Here is an 8,195-nt window from a genome sequence, read left to right as displayed (position 1 = left end):
CTATATTCTTATGGAATTAGAATTAACAAGAACGCATTAATAATTCATGTATAATAACCAAGCAAGACGATTAGGTATATTCCTATCCTAACCGTAAATCCGCTCTCCCTAAGAGTTAAGATCTTGCTCTACTCAATCTTATATGTAATCTAGAATTCCCTCTCCCGAGTTCAATCCTAGATTCGTAGATAGTATTCAATTGGTGATCAAGCAATCAAATAATTAAGCGCAAGATTGAATAAATAAACCAATATGATAAAATAGTAAGAACAATTCAAGCTTCAAACTACAACGTTCATGCAGCACTCAAAACTCTAGAACTAATAAACTATGAGATTAAAGGAAAAGAAGAGAAGAAAAACTAGTTGAAAGCCTCCTCCAAGCGTGGTGTTCTTGCCTTCGGTCGCCAAACTTCTCTAAAAATAGTGTTTAATGATTATCTATATGTGTAGAGAAAAGACCTAGACGAAATAACCAAGTCCAAAATCAAAAAGGAGACAAAAGAGGCTTTAAAACCCGGAACACACTCGCTACAGGCCTCCCTCGCGAGGCAAAACGCACAGTCCACCTCGACTCAGCCTGTGCGCCGCAACCTCCATAGCGAGCAGTAAAGCTTGCGTCGCATGCTCTATAGCGAGCGAATATTCTCTCGCGTCGCGAGCTGCTTTTCTGTTTCAATTCTCATTTTGATTTGCTGCCTAACGTTGCTCTCTTTCTCATTCTGTTCTTTCTTTGTCAATTATTTGCATTTTGTTTCATTTGTCTTCCTTCCTCATTTGTTCCTTCTTCCTCATTTGTTCTTGCTTTATCATCAAATAATCATAAGCCCCTTGTTATAGTACATAAAATACATATTAAATATTTATTTTGTTTCAATTTTATCTCCAATATATCTACACATAAAATAAACTCAATTAAGCACAAATATAGTATAGTTTAGCATTAAAATACCTAAAATGTAAGGTAAGTAATGCACTAAAAATATGAAATTATAGCCAAATATCAATGAGCATAAAGAAAAGAAAGGAAAGGTAAACTAGGACCATAATCCAGAGTCTCCATTCTGGTTCCTGCATGTGGGATTTGAGTGCTTCAACCATGGCACCTACGGTCATTTTGTGACTTAGGGTGCCACTCATTGTTTATGTTGGATTTTTTTGAGGAATATACTAGTTAATATATAAGATTTTATCCGGCAATCGAGTGACATGCCACGCCCCTGTTGGTCAATATGATATTATATCAGTATTCAATTTCCAATTTATATATATTTGTATTCTCAATGAAAGAAAATAAAAATTTCTGATATATATGGGGAAACATTTTTTCTATGGCTTTATCAAAAGCTGTTGGTTGGCGCTTTCAATCTATGTAACTCAATTAATATCAAAAGCTGTTGGTTGGCAACTTTCAATCTATGTAACTCGATTAATTTAGGATATCATATCGTATATTCCTTTTAATGGATTAGATTATTACGGTTCATTAACATGCATACATATAAAACCAACCAAAGATTCAGGTTACAAGTGTTTAAATAGTAGTTAAATTCTACACAGAACAGCTTATTAATCCATCCGTAGGCATTGCTTAAGAAAGACAAAAGAAAATCTAAGTCAGTTCTTGTGGAATTGTCGTAGGGTCATCACCTAGAAAATTAGTAAGAATGAGATACAAATAACAAGAATATAATCTATTAAACCAGCCTTCCTTGCTACAAAATAGAATCTATTATAATGCTACGTTTTAATCTTCAATTAGATTCTTAGCACTTCATATTTATATCTTATATAATCGCTCAACAAGCCAGCATCCACGGCAAAGGAGCAGCTAGTCCAAATCATCACACTTTGCACGGCAAACTGAAAAAAGAAAAATATTTCTCCTCCTAATAATTATTGTAATAGCTCAAATAGGAAATATAATGGAGCAAATGTATTTTCAAGACTCTTTATAAACCACTAATTATCTCTTTAAGGAATTCATCATTACCTACTTTTCCTTTCAATTACTTCTAGGGCTTTATCACTTGAGATGAAGTTTATAATTCTTATTCTAGCAACTAATTTTGGGATGCGGATTTCTCAAACTATATGGCGTACTCTTGTTGATGAATCCAATATGATTCAAAAATATGAAGAATGGATAGTTCAATACGTGGACGTGTGTATATGGAAACAATGCCGAAAAGGGAAGTCGTTTCAAAATATTCAAGGAGAATGTGGAGCGTATTGAAGCATTCAATAATGCAGCTAATCGGCCTTACAAATTGGGTATCAATACATTTGCAGATTTAACTAATGTAAGAACAAAATACAGAGGCAGATTCAGAATTTAAAATCTATGAGTTTATCTTTTGAAGTTTTTAGCATTGAACTCATTATATTTTTAAATTTGCGGGTTCATATCTAATATTTTTGTAATTTTAATGAATTTTTACATATACTAGCTTTTGTATTCCGTGTCGAAAGTTATGGGTTTAATTGAACCCGTCATTAATACATTACATACGCCCTGACCAAAAATTACCTCATTCAAATATGAAAATGTGACTGTTCCAGCAAGCATGGATTGGAGAACCAAAGGTGTTGTCACACCTAGGGGTGTACAAAGAAAACCGATAAATCATACCAAATCGATAATTCGAATCAAATCGGAAAAAAAAACCGATTGTGGTTTGGTTTGATTTGGTTTCATGTTGGGAAAAAAATCCGACCATAATTGGTTTGGTTTGGTTTTAACTAAAAAAGTCAAACCGAAACCAAACCAACCCGAGATTACATTTATAGAATTTTTAAAAATATTTTATACATATAAATATTTATTGTAATATAATTTATAAATATTTCTTTAACTTGTTCATAGTTTTATCTTTCAACGTATTATTTAAAGTTTGGACTTAACATTCTTGAATGGTCCAATAAATTTTATAGTCCATAAAGGTAGTAAGTCAAATAAAGTACAAATCAATAATAATACTAATAAAGAAACTTCAATTCAATATTACGAATGACAATAGTGTTGGATATCTATTTTTTAGTTTTGCATTGGATTATAATGAAAATGCATAACTTATTTTATCTTTTTCTTTAGTGCTTAGTTGTATAATTAATAATACTTATTAACTGTACTTATTTTAACATGACTTATATAGTATTTTTAGATTATGTTATTTTTTATTATGGTGTATTAATTAGTAATATTTTCTTCATAGGATTTTATTATCTTTGTTATTGAATATTTTAGTATAATATTATGACTCATCTCATATTATTGTATTATTTTCGTGGAAAACACATTATATAGTTGTCTCCCACTAGGACTAAAGAAATATTTAGAGCACATGTTACATATTTTGTGCTATGAAAACTTTTCCGTGAAAAAACCCAAAACCCGAAAAAAACCAAAAAATTCGAGAAAAACCAAGATTGAAAACCCCGACTTTATTGGTTTGGTTTGGTTTGGTTTATAGATTTAAAAATCCGACACTATTGGTTTGGTTTGATAATTAAAAAATCTGAACCAACCCGACTTATGTACACCCCTAGTCACACCTATTAAGGATCAAGGCCAATGTGGTATGTACTCTAGCCGAACGTATATACTATGATTTAACTTCTTTTTTTGTAATAAAAGACATTTATTCATAATAGTAACTTCAGGAGTTATTACTAACGGAGATATTCCTAGGTAGCAAGGTACCTATTCCATCTCTTTCAAAAGCAGTCAAACAAAAGCGGGTGGCACACGATAAGTAAACAATCTTCCAAAAATGTCCATTTTGCATGCATTCTTCACTAATTGATCTGCTACTCCATTAGCCATTAGCTTCTTTGAACACATGCTTCAGTGGTGGATTACTCGCGCTCCTCAATAGGGACCTGCAATCATCAATCAAGTTTTGATAGAGACAGCCATTGTTAGTCAGTAGGTTAATAAGTTCTTGGCAATCTGTTTCAATAACTACTGGCAGCAAGCCCCTTTCAATGGCTAATTTAACCCCATAAAGCAAAGCAAGTGTTTCCATGTAGATATTTGTCGCGTGCTTCATGCTCAAGCTAAAACCCAGGATCCATTTTTTATTACTGTCCCTAAATACCCCCCAATACCTCATTCCCTGGATTACTAGCACAAGCCCCATCTATGTTAAGTTTATAGAAACCGTCAATCGGAGGTTCCCACTTAATAAGGATAGTACTTTTCCTAGGATTTCTAGAAATCTTGTTTGTTGCGAACACGAATTCTATTGCCCTATTAACTAGGATATTGATATTAGGAGATGATTTGTTGTTCCGGAAAGTTATATCATTTCTAGTGGACAATATATACTATAGTAGGAATGAGAGTAATTCGGACCAATTGACGTAGACGTTATAAGGTTTTTTAGTTTTCAATTAATCTTTCAGCCAGTTAAACATGGTATCATTAGAGTTCTGGCTTGGGGATAATTATGATTAGTGCGTGCTTGTGCCCATATTGCCTTAGAGTAGACACAACCGAAGAAAACATGCGCAATGTCCTCTTCTTCGATGCCACAAATAGAACAATTTCCATTGGGGCAAATATTTCTCCTAGTGAGCATGTGAGTTGTAGGGAATCTGTTGAGAGCGACTGTCCATAAGAAATGTTTTAACTTATTAAGCGTGTTAGTTTTTCATATCCAATCGTGATTTGTCCCTTCATAGTTCCCTTGGCCATATATGAGCTCATAAATAGCTTTGGTTGAGAAAGTGTTATGATTACTAGAGCTCCAACCAAAAGTATCCTTTTTAGGGTGGGTTTTCTTGATATAGGTACTATGAATCTTATTGGTTACTTCTTCAGGTAGGACAATGGACATGTTCGTAAGGTTGTAGGAATCTTTGTTTATTATAGAGTTCAGATTTTGGTCTACTTCCTTTTGTGTGAGGGGGCCCTATAAGTAATTCCTGAGTGGGCCTGCTTGATTAACCCAATTATCGTGCCAAAGGTTTATTGATTTTCCATCTCCAACCAACTTTTTGATGGATTGTTTGCAGATAATAGTTCCTTTCTTGATATTTTTCCATGTATGAGAGCCTAAGCTTTTATTGGCATTATTAATTCTTGGTGATTTTTTCCTATCATACTTATTATGTAATATATTAGCCCAAAAAGAATAATTGCTTTTCCTATATCTCCAAGCCAAGGCTGCTTGTAAGGAGCTGTTTTTCCAAGCTGCTTTATGGATCCCAAGGCCCCCTACACTACTAGAAATTCGCTAAAAACCGACCAACATTGGTCGATTATGGCAAATTACCGATCAAAATGCGACTATTACGGTGTGGACGGTGTTTTGATGGTCGGAATAGCTTACCGACCAAAGTTGGTCGGAAATTACCGACCAACTTTGGTCGATAGCTTAAAACGACCATCTGACAAGTTTAATTACTTACCGATCAACTTTGGTCGGAAACATATTTTATTAATTTAATTTTACCGACCAAAGTTGGTCGGTTTAACTAAATTATGTTTTTTTATTAATTATTAAAATTAAAAAAAAACGACCAACTTTGGTCGGTAATTGAAAATATATATTTTTTTAAAATAATTAAAATTAAACATTACCGACCAACTATGGTCGGTAATCTCAACAATGCAAGCAAAATACCGACCAAAGTTGGACGGTAATGTTGAATTCTGGGAATTCAATGTTCATTAACCGACCAACTTTGGTCGATATTTTGGAATAATTTATTTTTTTTATTAAAAATCGACCAATTTTGGTCGGTTTTTCTGGGTTTAATTTTGGCATAAAATGCCTGTTTTGGCAGCTACACCACCTGCCAGCATACCAATACAACAACACAATAACAACAACAACAACAACAAAAATACAACAACAACAACAACAACACAACAACAACAACAATAACAACACAACAACAACAACAACCAAAACATTCAATAAATATTTTAAAACTAACAAATTAAAGTTCAATTGAACATAAAAATCCAAAACCAAGTTAAAACTAATTACAACTAGTTCAAAACTGGTTCTATTTGTCTAGCTCAAAGTATATAAAAGTCAAGGGATGTTTTCTACAACATCATCATCACCGTCTGATGAACTTTCATTTACAAGACGATATAGAGAACGGTCTTGTGGAGGACGGGAAGCACGATCACGGGGAGGACGGGAGGAACGATCACGAGCAGGACGGGAGGAACGATCATGTGGAGGTCTACCCTCTGGAGATGACTCACGAGATCGGGGCAACGGAAAAGCTCTACTAGATAGGAGAGTTCTAATCTGAGCTTGCATGCCAAGGAATTGAGCATCTCTAAGCCTTTCTCTTTCTTTGGCCGCTTCTAGCTCTGATGTGAGCTTTGTCACTGTCTCCCGCATAGCGGAGAGGCTCTCCCTATTAAGTTGCTCGCCTTGCGAGGAAGTCCCTATTCCTCGCATTCCACACTTATAGCGATGGAAGTTTTTAGTAGGAAGCCCGTATACCTTCCCCCATTTTGGACCGCCAACAGACTCCAACCATATTCTTTCAGCATCCTCGTCCGAAGGTTGGGTTGGCTCACCCGATTCACCAGCTGGATGACTACGGATGAATTCCTCCACGTTACTTTGGTAGCGACCCTATATTATTTTAAATTAAATCAGTATTTCAAAATTTTTATAAAAGTAAATTATAATACTTAAATAAAATTGAAAGCTTACATATGCAGTCGAGGCCCGGTCCTCGACCCACCTATCTTGATCCCCCTCTTTCTTCTTCTTCACAATATGTGTCTCCTTGAATAGCTCATCATGACTCATTGGACGCCCATACTTCTTTTCCTGAAAATAAATTAATTTAGTTAATAAACAGAATATATATACTTAGAAAAGTAAAATAATTTAAGCAATTACGTACCAATCTTCTTTTTATTGTCCCTAGGCTGATCGCACCTCCAGTGTGCAAGGAGCCTCCCTTCTCGGATGCGCGAGCTTTCTTTCCTTTTTCGCTCCTCTCTAAGAACTCTGCGGTAAGCCATTGCCTTTGCAAATCATTCCACAAATTCTCAAGTAACCAGCCAGGCCTCTTGTTCTTCTTTCTAGCATCCGAGAAAGCATACGCCAATCTCTTGCGAGCTTTATGATGAAAATTTGTAGCCACTTCTGCGCTATAGCGGTCTTCCCATTCACACTTGCTCTGTATTTCAAAAGCTAAATACTAGATGGAAACATCATAAATATAAATTATTAAACTGTTTAAAAGAATATTTATACCTTAAATTGATTGAAAATTTGCTCCTTCAGTGAGAATGGGCAATCAGTCCAAGTCACATAAGGGCCATCATAAAGCTTTCTGATGGCATTGGTGATTATCCTCGTAGTCTTATTACCCGGCCTGAACCTGCAATTTAACAATAAAAACACATTAATATCTTAGTAAAAATGTTACAAATCAATAGACGCAAAAATAATGAATAACACTTACCCATCACCCTCAGGGACTATGATGATCCTACCGTATCGATCATAATGCACTACCTCGTCATCACTATCCGAAGCATGTGTATTAGAGGCATGTGAAGATGGTGTAGGCGGGTCAGAGCTAATGCCTCGCAGGCGAAGGCCTACAATAGATGGAGTCGATGATGAAGATGGTTGCGATCCATGTGACTACGACATAGCTGGATGCGACCTAAGTAGATGTGATACCGATGGCTGTGACCCGAGTGGCTGTGACATGGGTGGATGCGATCCATGTGGCTGTGATATGTAGGGATGTGATCCGTGTGGATGTGATGCAGATGGCTGTGAGGCAGCTGGACTGTATGTCGAACGTATAGTCCTATGGCCCTGTGATGGAAGACTGGGTGTCTGAATGAAGGTGTACGGCTCGTGATGCTGTGGCAGCTCAGTATAGCTGTGTGGTGGAGGATAAGACATAGGCATCTCTGAAAAGGGTGGACAAGAGGGAGTATTATTTTTTACCCTCCTCTTTCCCTTCCTACCCTTTTCTCGACCACGAGAACTAGTAGGGTCATTGTTACCTTGACCCTTGCCTGCCATCTGCATAATATAATACACATTTAGATTGAAACATATAAGAAACTAGCTATAAAATGAGAGTGCTTTTAAAAAACCAACTTTTTAATCCTTATCGACGTATTATTCCTCGTCCGAGAATTCTTCGTCCTCACTTGTTTGAGCTTCATCAGTTGATTATTCGTCCTCA

Source organism: Nicotiana tabacum, chromosome 24, assembly GCF_000715075.1.
Source record: "Nicotiana tabacum cultivar K326 chromosome 24, ASM71507v2, whole genome shotgun sequence".
NCBI lineage: Eukaryota > Viridiplantae > Streptophyta > Magnoliopsida > Solanales > Solanaceae > Nicotiana > Nicotiana tabacum.
Note: the sequence above shows the minus strand (reverse complement) of the source record.